This window comes from Euphorbia lathyris, chromosome 7, assembly GCF_963576675.1.
Source record: "Euphorbia lathyris chromosome 7, ddEupLath1.1, whole genome shotgun sequence".
NCBI classification, from domain to species: Eukaryota; Viridiplantae; Streptophyta; class Magnoliopsida; order Malpighiales; family Euphorbiaceae; genus Euphorbia; species Euphorbia lathyris.
This window is the reverse complement of record NC_088916.1, coordinates 38,059,589-38,072,351: the sequence shown is the minus strand read 5'-3', so window position 1 is coordinate 38,072,351 and position 12,763 is coordinate 38,059,589. Positions and strand designations below refer to the sequence as shown.

Below are 12,763 nucleotides of genomic sequence, written 5' to 3'. Positions count from 1 at the left end.
CTGTCCAGTCCATCCGAAATTTGGATGATTTCTTGTAGCTGGATTGTATGTACTTGAGTAAGGATTTGGTGGGTTTCTTTGATTGTATCCAGCATAGTCACATTGTTCCTGCTCACCTTTTCCTTGCTTGACTCCAGTGCAGTTGATGTTAAAATGAGGTCCTCCACGAAAATCACAGACATCATTAAATGGTGGTTCACTATGAATGGATGAGACATTTATCTTGCTTAGCTGCCTGGCAAGCTGTTCCACCTGAGTGGTCAACTTGAAAACTATGTCACCATCTGCTGTTCTTTTTCCTTCACTCATGGCTGAGTGCCAATTATAACTTGTGCTTACGACTTTCTCAATGAGGTCGTACAAGGCTTGTGGTTCAAGATCTTCGGGGTTACCATTCGCAATGGATTCAATCTGGATTTTGTATGTGTTGGTGACTCCATTGTAAAAATTCTGCACTTGCATCCACATGGGGATGCCATGATTTGGTACCCTCCTTAACAGCTCTTTGTGTCTTTCCCATACTTCGGCCAGAGATTCATCCTCTTCTTGCACGAACTTAGACACCTCATTTCTGAGTTTGATAGCCTGCCTGGGTGGAAAGTATTTCATCAGAAAGGCATTGGCCATGTCCTGCCAGGATGCGATGGTTCCTGGCTGTATGTTCTTCAACCAATTCTTTGCTTTATCCTTAAGAGAAAAAGGAAACAGCTTCAGCCTAATCACATCATCAGACACTCCTCTGTTCGATCTGAAAGTGTTGCACAGCGTAATAAACTCCTGGATATGTCCATTTGGATCTTCCGACTGGTATCCATTGAACTGCACAGCTGCTTGCAACATCTGTATCATGGATGTTTTTACTTCAAACATGTTGTTCCCTTCGTTAGGCAGCACGATACATGACGAGTGTCCTTCCGTGGTAGGTCTGGAGTAATATCTGATTCTCATCACTGGAGGATTGTTATTTTCACCTTCTTCTTCTTGATTTGGTTGAACTGGTTGTTCTGGTATCCTTCCAGCCATCCTTCTTTCTCTTTGTCTCTCTCTTTGTCTTGCTCGTCGAGCTCCCGCTTGGATTCGTCTACACGTTCTTTCTAACTCAAGATCAATAGGAAAAACCGGTGGTCCAGCTCTGCGCATAGACAGTAAGAAAAACTGTTTTTGGCTGTACTATGTAACAAACAGATTAAAAACACCTTGTTTAAATAGAAATTTTCAGATAAACTTTGTTGCTTTCAATCCTCGGCAAAGGCGCCAAAAACTTGTTGTCCTCTGAACAGACTCTAGCAAGTGCACTAGATACAAGTAATAAAGTGATAAATAGAGTATCGTCTCCACAGGGATTAATGACCAAACTTTACTAGAAAAACCTTGTAGAACAGGGTGTTCGTGATGTGTGAATTCTTAATCTTGAGAAATAGTGTGAAGTGGTAACTATGTGAATGATTCAGCGTATTGAAAAGAGTTTTTGATAATGATAAAAGGTGGAACAGGCTAGGCCACAGCGGAACTTGTTACTTTCAGTCTCTAAACATCCTATTTATTCATGAATGACGCAAAGTGAAGTCTAGGTTTCTGCTTTAATGCTCACTTAAGTCAACTCTCGTGTGTTCTTAAGATTCTAAGATATACTACAACCGTAAGCGTCCCTAAGGTTGGTTCTTTCTTGCATTACGATCGAAACAGCATTTCTATGAAGAAAACCCTTGATACAACCTCCTAACATTCCTGCTTCGGGGTTGGACGTTTGATAAATAGTTCCGTGAAGATGAAAGTAGTTCCCTATCATTCATCTAACACTAACATACATGCATACAATAGTGGAGTGAAAGCTTTATCAAACACATCATAATATATCAACATTCATTCATAAATAAGAAAATAGAAGACTTACATAACAGGCCCTAACTGGCCGAACCCGTTCAAAACGACTAGTCACTCATACTACCGAGTGAACATCCTGCATTGCATCTACAGGACTCCATCAATGGAGTCATAATCTTCTTAGAGAGCTTCTCTCTCTACTATTGTTCACAAATACTTCTATCTTCTGCTATCAAAAAGGTACCCTTTCCTTTTCCTCCACTATGTTTATAAATAGGAGGAAAAAGGAATCGGTACACAAAATATTCATAATATATTACAAAACAGAAAGATTGTTCAACTGATACTGGATTACTAAAAGTGGTTCAAATATTTTGACCCTTGAACACTCAAGGGTCGATCACTCTTGTCATTATGTTACTTTAGCCGCTCTTTCCTGCCGCTCCTTCCTGCCGCTCCTGCTGCTTGTCACGTCGCTATTCGTCATCAGGCACACAACGTTTAACCGCTGGATCAAAGGTTGCACGTCTCCTCATGGCTGCGGCAAAACAGGCTGCTTAACGGCCTTTTTGACTTAATCTTTTCAAATTTGCATAAAACACTTATAAGTCCTTCTTTTAAGTAATATTACGCCTAAAACACCCTTAATTCATCACTAATAGTATGTTTAATTGTAGTCATTTTCATGCCTAACAACCTACTAATACAATTGAGATGAACAGTTGACACTTTTAGATAAATTAATCCATGCCGTTATCTCAAGTCGGGTCCCAATCCTAATGAACTCCTTCACTAGATCCATGTAACTGTCTAAATATCTAAATACCTAAAGCTTGTGAGATTATCTTTCTGTCTCAACAGAAAACATTGTTACATGCAAGTCTCAACAGTAATATGCCAACCCCTATGACATATTACTTGACTTGGGTTGGTTTTAAGTCCATTGGTCTATTATAAAGTATAGTCTCACTTCATGCTTGTATGAACACTTTATAACTACTTAAATAAACTTAGGATTACTTTCTTTATGAAAGATTTGTGCCTTTATATATAGTTACATTTTAATGCTATATATCTAATTAAATAATATTTATATCCTAAAAGAGTTGTCTTTAGGACACTAAACTCCAACATTCTCCCACTTGGACTAAAGCCAATTGTTTCTGAAACTAATACCAGAAGAACTAAGATGTCAATCGTGAGCTCTTTGTGGTAATGGCTTGGTCAACGGATCTGCAACGTTTACCTCAGTAGGCACTTTTTCTATTCTCACATCTCCCCTGGCTATAATCTCCCTAATGAGATGATATCGCTTGAGATAATGTTTGGATGCATTATGAGACCGTGGTTCCTTTGCTTGTGCAATGGCTCCATTGTTATCACATTACAAAGTAATGGGATTCACAATGTCAAGTACCACTCCTAGTTCCGTTATGAACTTCCTAATCCAAATTGCCTCCTTTGCCGCTTCTGCAGCTGTGATGTACTCTGATTCAGTCGACGAGAAAGCAACACTTCCTTACTTGGAACTCTTCCAACTAACTGAACCTCCATTCAGGATAAACTGGTATCCTGATTGGGATCTATAATCATTTTCATCAGTCAGATGGCTAGCATCTGAATATCCTTCAATTTTCAATTCTCCGTGTCCATATACGAGGAACATGTCTTTGGTCCTTCTAAGGTACTTAAGAATGTTCTTGACAGCAATCCAGTGATCAAATCTTGGATTCCCTTAATAGCGGCTTGTCATGCTCAATGCGAACGCCACATCAGGTCTAGTGCAAAGTATGGCATAGATGATCGAACCAATCGCACTGGAGTAAGGAATTACAGCCCTACGATTCTTATCACTGTCTGTTTTAGGACATTGATCATTTGATAACTTGACACCATGGACCATTGGTAAGTTACCCCTTTTCGATTCATGCATGTCAAAACGCTTTAGGACTTTGTCAATATATGTAGACTGGGATAGTCCAAGCAGTCTTTTCGATCTATCCCTATAGATCTTAATCCCCCAAGATATAAGCTGCTTCTCCCAAGTCTTTCATGGAGAAATTACCAGATAACCAAACTTTTACTGTTTGCAACATTGCAACATCGTTTCCCATAAGTAGTATATCGTCAACATATAGTATTAAGAAAACGACTGAGCTCCCACTTATCTTCTTGTAAACACAAGCCTCTTCAGAGTTTTATTCGAAACCAAATTGTTTTATGGTTTCATCAAAACGTTTGTTCCAGCCTCTAGACGCTTGCTTGAGTCCATAAATGGACCTTTGAAGTTTGCAAACTTTGGTTGCATCCTTCGACGTGAAACCTTCAAGTTGCATCATGTATACATCCTAAAGCAGGTTTCCATTTAGGAAAGCTGTTTTCACATCCATTTGCCAAATCTCATAATCAAAATGAGCGGCAATTGCAAGCAATATTCTGATGGATTTGAACATGGCTACTGGAGAGAAAGTCTTGTCATAGTCAACTCCTTGCTTTTGACGATATCCTTTCGCTACCAACCTAGCTTTGTAGGTACTAACCTTTCCATCCATGTCTGTCCTCTTCTTGAAGATCCATTTTCACCCAATGGGTTTTATCCCTTCGGGTGGATCAACCAAAGTCCAAACTTGGTTGGTATACATGGAGTCCATTTCAGAATTCATGGCTTCAAGCCATGCTTTAGATTCTGGACTAGCAAGAGCTTCTTCATAGGTTTCGAGTTCATCGTCTAACATGGGAACCAGTTCGTTATCTCCCACTAGAAAACCATATCTAACTTGGAGTTCACGAACTCTTTGAGACCTACGAGTGGGATATGACACTTGTGTTTCATCTAGTGAAACAGGTTCGGGTTCGACTTCCTCTTCCGCGGTTTCAGCATGTGATTCCTCTTGAACTTCCTCAAGCTCAACTACGCTTCCATTTTGTGTTTCCTCTAGAAACTCTTTCTCCAGAAACACTGCGTGTTTGGATACAATTACTTTCTGATCATCTGGATGATAAAAGTAATATCCCATGGTTTCTTTTGGGTATCCAATAAAGAAACACTTGTCAGATTTGGGATCTAATTTATCTGACACAATGCGTTTAACATATGCTGAACATCCTTATATTCTCATAAAAGAGAAGAGGGGCTTTTTACCAACGAACAGTTCGAATGGTGTGGAACTGGCGGATTTGGTCAGAAATCGGTTTAAGGTAAAGACGGCAGTTTCTAAGGCATAGCCCCAGAATGATTTTGGAAGAGATGCGGTACTCATCATGGATCGTACCATATCCAATAAGGTTCGATTTCTCCTCTCTGATACACCATTGTGTTGTGGTGTATAAGAAGGCGTCCATTGTGAGCATATTCCACATTCATTTAGATAATGCATAAATTCTTCTGAAAGATATTCCCCACCTCGATCAGATCGAAGTATCTTAAGTCTTTCCTGTTTGATTTTCAACTTCATTCTTAAAGCATTCGAATTTCTCAAAAGCTTCTGACTTGTGCTTCATCAAATAGATATAACCATATCTAGTATGACCATCTATGAAGCTAATGAAGTATCTGAATCCTCCTCTTGCTTAGACTGGCATAGGACCGCATACATCTGAATGTATTAATCCTAGAGTGTCTGATACACGCTGACCTTTATTGCTAAAAGGGTGTCTTTGTCATTTTTCCTTTGAAACATGACTCATATGTTCCCATTGATTCACAATCAATCGAGTCTATAAGCCCATCTTGATGTAGCTTAAGCATGCGTCTCTGGTTTATATGGCCTAAACGACAATGCCACAAGTAAATTGAATTATCTAGTTTAAGTCTTTTGGTATCAATTGTGAAAGCAGAAATCTTATCATTCAAAATATAAATCCCATTTAATGATATTCCTGAAAAATAGAAAATGTTGTTTCTATAAAATTCGCAATTATTGTTTTTAATTGAAACATGAAAACCATCATCAACTAGACAGCTAACAGAAATAATGTTTCGAGACATCTCTAGAACATACAAACAGTTCCTTAATTCTATTACAAGTCCTGATGGTGGGTGTAGATCATAATCGCGAGTGCGGCAACCCTTGCACCATTTCCAACTCGCAGATTCACGTCTCCTTTCTTCAAGTCCTTAGTCTGCTTTAGTTCCTGCATATTTGTACAAATATGATATCCACATCCGGTATCCAATACCTAAGATTCAGACTGTGAGATCGAATTAATTTCAATATAAAACATATCAGAAGTTGAAGCACCGTTCTTTCCCTTCTTGAGAGAAGCTAGGTACTCCGCGCAATTTCTCCTCCAATGCCCATCTTTACCACAGAAGTGGCATTCCCCTTTGGGCTTCTTGACTCGCTTCCCTTTGGCCTGGGTTGGCTTGCCTCCCTTGTTCTTCTTGGGATATCTTGGATTGGGAAAATTCCCTTTCCTCTTCTTTGATCCCTCAATTACAAGAGCGGTTACCACCTTATCTTTCTTCATGTTGGGCTCAATAGTCTTGAGCATATTGGCGAGCTCTTCAAGAGAGGTCTGTAAGTCATTCATCTGGTAGTTCATGGTGAATTGGGAATAACTTTCTGGGAGGGATGTAAGAAGTAAGTCAACACTTAGTTCATGATCCATCGCGAATGCAATACTAGAAAGTTTGGTGATATAGCCGATCATCTTGACACAATGTGTCATAACAGATGTGCCCTTTTGCATACTGCAGCGAAATAACAGTTTTGATATCTCAAAACGTTCACAGCGAGTTTGTTTCCCGAACAACTCTTTCAAGTGCATGACAATAGAATAGGCATCCATCTCCTCATGTTCCCTTTATAGTTCTGGTGTCATCGATGCAAGTATAATGCACCCTGTGTGTTCATCATCGGATCGATGCTTCTGATAGGCATCGATCTCTTCAATGGGTGCATCATCAGCCGGAGCATCGGGTATCGACGTATCCAATACATACCCTATCTTTTCGAACTTCAAAATGATTTTGAGGTTACGAAACCAATCGGCAAAGTTTAAACCATTCAATTTATTATCGGTAAGGATATTTCTTAGATCGGTTTTCGACATGATTGTTTTTAGAGTACGATTTGTTTATAACCTGAAAGTGAGAAAAAGTGACGGATGTTATTCATTTGTTTAATTCATTTACAATTTAAATACGTTGGACTTTTATGTTTTTAAATTGCTCCCACTATTTTACCAAATTAATAACCCTCCATATTAATTCGAAGGATATTCAAAACCCTTTAGTGAGCTAGAATCCTAACTCCTAAAATTTCACCTTGAGTTTACTCAACAAGCTAAGTTTTATTCATTAGGTAGATTCATGCAATCAATCACATCAACAATGCGACTTCTAGGTTATTGGGTTACTAACCACATTAGTAACTGATACGTTTCGTTTATCAATCCCAACCATATTGCCCATTAGGTTAGAACAACATGAGTTTATTCATCCAATTATTCTAACCTAATCCAAGTCGTTACCCTGTATTCGTGAAAACGTTTTTCGATAATTCAGGTGTTACCATAAGACCCCGAGCTTGAGTTTACTCAACAACCCTAAGGCCCCCAGTACTGCCGGCTGAATTATAATATTAGGGAGGGGCAACCGATTTTTACAATAACTCGTTTATTGACTTAACTTTTGATTAGTGAGGGGTTTTATTTAAAGTCTCATAATCTAACCTAGTCCTAATTTGCTTTAGCATTCATCAGACACTCATACATTCAACATTGACAATTATGGACATATTTCTAAGTTTATTCCGTTAAGCCAGAAACGGAATAAAGGGTCAACCCTAGGGAAATACTAACTATTACATATTTCTTTTGGATCCTCCGTCTTCTCCTTGGCGCCTTGAATTACAACAATATTCAATTTCTAAGAAACTTCAATTTACTTGAACGGATTGGATGAGAAGAGAAATACAATAGAGAGTAAGAGAAGGCAGGACACGTATGTCCTATTTAAAAATACCAAAAGACTGAATAACTATTATAGAGGGTCTAATATGTCCATAACGCCAAACATGCAAAGACTCAATTAAATTAAATTTAATTGGTTGATTACACAAACTATTTATGTAATATTTTAGTTAATCAAATTAACAACTTAAATTAATTTACATCCAATTTTAATCTTGTTAATTTTGTATCCTTTATATTTAATCTAATCAAATTGTAGCAAGTACGTATTAGATTAATATAACATGTACAAAATCAGTATCATGCATATCCTAATTAATTCGTATAATTCATTTAACGCTTTGAATTACTTATATCAAATATTTAGGTAAAACAAACTTTTAAATAAATTGATTTTGATAATCAAACAAAATTATTATATTCCGATATATATATATATATATATATACATATATATATATATATATATATATATATATTTAAAATGGGCCTATTTAAAACATCTTTTAAAACGATGCCACTTATCGGGTTGGGCCGATTTAATCGGCCCGTCCCTATCATAACAGCTGTTGTCGTAGGACAGCAACAAGCCGCGCGGCGCCGCTGCCTCAGCAGCAGTAGCGTCACGCTGCAGCTGGTTGCTGCTACATGGCAGCAACCAGATGCAGTAGCGGGTCGGGGTTGCTACCTCGCGGCAGCAATCCCAAAACGCTACTCGTTTTTTTTTAATACATATATACATATAATTGTTTTTAAAACGGTTTCAAAACAATTTTCAGAATATCCGAAATTAGTTTTATCTTTTAGATTTAACAAAAAAAAACGTTTTAATTATCTAACTATAAAACCTTTAATCTTTTGTTTAAACGATTATCAACCGAAATAATTAGGAACTATGCATAATCAGTTTTAATTATCAAGTAGAAAAAGGGCAGTCCGGTGCATTACGCGTCCCTAGGGATGGCAACGGGTAGGGTACCCGCGGGTAATGCCATTCCCAAACTCTTACCCTTTTATTTTTTAATTACCCGTACCCATCCCATTACCCTAACGGGTATACTTTTTGCATCCCATACCCTTCCCATTTAATTCGCGGGTACCCGCGGGTACCCTTACCCGTTAAGAATCAATAAATAAAAAAATATTACAAATTTAACAAACTATAAATTTAATAAATCATCAATCTAAAAATTGAATAAATTGAACCTTAATTAATAAGAATAAAAATAGCTTAGTGGTATCACTCAATTGTTGAAAAATAAATGGTTGGGGTTTAAATTTCACATCTTACATCTAAAAAACAATGATATTTATTAATATAATTTTTTTTATGACGGGTAACGGGTACCGGGTACCCTAGGGGGTATTCCCATACCCGTCCCATTACCCTAACGGGTAATGGTTTTAATCTCATATCCGTCCCATACCCTTTTATACAGGGTACGGGTAGTCCCATTAGGGTCGGGTAGTGCCGGGTACCCGCGGGTACACTACCCGTTGCCATCCCTACGCGTCCCCGCTAAGCGAGGGTCCGGGGAGGGGTCCCACCACAAGGGTGTAAGTAATCAAAACTTATTTATCTTTAGATTAATTAAACTAACCAATTAATTAATTAACCTAACAATAAACATTCATTTATTTTAATTGAAATACTTTTATTTTCATATATGAAATAACAGATTAACATAGGCTCTGATACCTGTAGGAAAATAAACAAGCCTAGGCGCAGCGGAATAATAAAATTTTATCTATTTTATTTATTTCCCTTTTCCAAGATCTATTAATTGTTATTGCATATAAAGAGGGATAGAATGTAATACCTTTGTGAAGAACTATCTACAGTTGGATAGAATGTAATACCTTTGTGAAGAACTATCTACAGTTGCAAACGTAGTGCCCACAACTTCTTATATTCAATCCGTGAGCAACAAACGTTTTTGTTCAACACATAAAACAATAACTAATCAGTAATCAACCTTAATAATAGCAATCGCAATGATTGCCTCTAACAGAAATCGATACGAGATCAAATAGAGAGTAAGAAACAATGTAAATTAGCCGAGACGGAGACGGAACGGTTCCTCTTGCCCTTTTGTTTAAGTGTATCGAAATTTAGGGGTTAGGGTATCTATTTATAGACTTCTCAAAACTCTAATCCTAGTTGTGTTAGGTAATTAAATAATTAGAATCTTATTCGAAATAGGATTACTAATTAGATAATTATATAAACACTTTATTATTATCTAAATAATAACTAATTATATCTAGATAATATTACTAATCAAATTAATAACTTAATTATTATTAGGAATAATTAATTAGAGTTTCAATCACATTAAAACTTCTAATTAATATTATCAGATAATCCTTTAATTTAATTTATAACTATAATCTAATTATAATTATTAAATCAAATTAATTATCCCTATTTAACTAATAAATTTCGGCCCATGCAGTGTGTCCCGCTAATTACAATTTCATCCTCTAGTTCCACGTCCCATATGTGACCCATTAGGTTCATCATTGCCACTAGCCGTATATATCCTTTCAAATTAATTCATCCTGATTAATTCCAACATGTATATAACGGAATACCGTCGCGAGCTGTTACTAGCAGAACCTATGCTATTCCCCTAGAGCAATTAAGAAGTCAGGTTGATAAATGACTTTAACCTTTCAGCATTAGGTGCAGTATAATACGATCCTTCATCAACTATATCATGTTGGTCAATTCCTTATAACCATGGAACGTGTCAATGTTACATATAGCGAAGAGTCCATTTTACTTGTACAGGTTGAATTCACTCTGAAAGATAAGTTAAGTGAAATTTCTATTTCTACTCTTAACTCTATCACCTTGCAAGGATTTCAGTTAATTCACCACAAGCGGCCATTTGGATATATCTCCCATTTATCAGGAGTGACGAATGCTCAATCTGACATTAACTATTCTGCAATCACTTTATGTGATACCCAACCCTGCTCTCACTCACCCCAGGCTCTCACATGTTGGATCGTGCTCGCACAGAATCAAAGTAGCAGACTCCATGATCCAGAATCATTAATTAACAAATGTTTGAGTCTGAGGATTAGTTATACCTACTAGTACAATTGAGATGAACAGTTGACACTTTTAGATAAATTAATCCATGCCGTCATCTCAAGTCGAGTCCCAATCCTAATGAACTCCTTCACTGGATCCATGTAACTGTCTAGATATCTAAATACCTAAAGCTTGTGAGATCATCTTTTTGTCTCGACAGAAAACATTGTTACATGCAAGTCTCAACAGTAATATGCCAACCCCTATGACATATTACTTGACTTGGGTTGGTTGTAAGTCTATTGGTCTATTATAAAGTATAGTCTCACTTCATGCTTGTATGAACACTTTATAACTACTTAAACAAACTTAGGATTACTTTCTTTATGAAAGATTTGTGCCTTTATATATAGTTACATTTTAATGCTATATATCTGATTAAACAAATGATTAAATAAACAATTTATTCATTAATATTTATATCCTAAAACAATTGTCTTTAGGACACTAAACTCCAACCGAACAACCAGAGGAACAAGCATACGAACAACTAGAGAACAGAGGTGTAGAAGAGCAACAAGGAGACAACATGTACGAAAAAGAACAAAGTCCTATTCCACCTCTACGAATGAAAGAGTATTCAAGGCCTTCAACTGAGGGACATTCATCTTGCATAGTGATCTCAGATGAAGGAGACAATCTCTTTGAAGTCAAGGCCTTCATGATCCAAATGCTACAAGCCACAATTCAATTTGGAGGCCTACCTAATGAAGATCCGAACTCTCACACCCAAGATTTTGTTACCATGTGCAACACTTTCAGAACAAATCGTGGTATGTCAGACGATGTGATCCAACTCAAGCTATTCCCTTTCTCCTTGAGGGATAAGGCTAAAATTTGGATAAAGAACTTACATCCCGGATCCATAAACACTTGGGATGCCCTGGCAAATGTTTTCCTTACCAAATATTTCCCACCTAGACAAGCCATCAAACTCAGAAATGTCGTTTCCCACTTTTCCCAACAAAAATGATGAATCCTTATCTGATGCTTGGGAAAGATACAAAGACCTCCTAAGAAAAGTGCCTAACCATAAAATACACATATGGATGCAAATCCAAAACTTCTATCATAGTTTGACCAATGTGCACAAAATCCAACTAGAGTCGGTTGCAAATGGAGATCCGGAAGAACTAGAGCCTGAAGCACTATATGATCTCATTGAAAGGTTGGTAAACACAAGTTATAAGTGGCATTCAGTGAGGGATATGGAAAACATGAAGTTGATTCACCCATATCGGAGGAGGTATCCAAGCTGACTGCTTAGGTAGAATAGTTGAGCAGACAACTAACGAGGTTAAGTTCTGCCCCAGTTAATAATGTACATGTAGTTCAATGTGATTTTTGTGAAGGGAACCACCGTTCTGCTGACTGTTTGTGCAGCCAACCAAGTTCTAGTTTAGAACAATGTGATTTTGCAGGGAACAACAAGAGACCATCGAATCAGTATTCGAACACATACAACCCTGCTTGGAGAAATCACCCTAATTTCAGTTAGACTCAGCAACCTGACAAACAAGCAAGTCATCCCTACCAGAATCATCTGAACAATTAGACAGGATTTCATCAGAACAACCAGACATGATTTCCTCAGAACAACCAAGCAAGCTATCAGCAGAACAACCAGGCTAGAGAGGAAAAGAAGCCACAGCTAGAAGAAATGATGATGCAATTCATGCAACAAATGCAAAGTTTGATCAAAAACTTGGAAACTTAAATCCATCAATTGACCAACATTGTTGTCCCTAAGAATAAGGGAGTTCTCCCAAGCAAGACCAAACCAAATCCTAAAGAGGAAGTTCAAGCTATCATGTTGAAAAGTGGAAAGCAACTTGCAGATCCTAAAAGAACAAGTACCAGGGTGGTCCAAAAAGAACAAGCAAGTTAATAAGAATAATCACAAACTGTTCAGACTGAAGA

The 12,763-nt window shown here is 37.3% G+C and overlaps 2 non-coding genes across 2 annotated transcripts; one reads left to right on the top strand and one right to left on the bottom strand.

Moving 5' to 3' along the window:
• The first annotated feature begins 472 nt into the window (after positions 1-472).
• LOC136201765 (small nucleolar RNA R71) lies at positions 473-579 on the top strand. Its single transcript, XR_010674107.1, has one exon. It is a non-coding gene; the product is annotated as a small nucleolar RNA R71 (small nucleolar RNA).
• Positions 580-11,774: 11,195 nt separating this feature from the next.
• LOC136201763 (small nucleolar RNA R71) lies at positions 11,775-11,882 on the bottom strand. Its single transcript, XR_010674106.1, has one exon. It is a non-coding gene; the product is annotated as a small nucleolar RNA R71 (small nucleolar RNA).
• Positions 11,883-12,763: the final 881 nt, after the last annotated feature.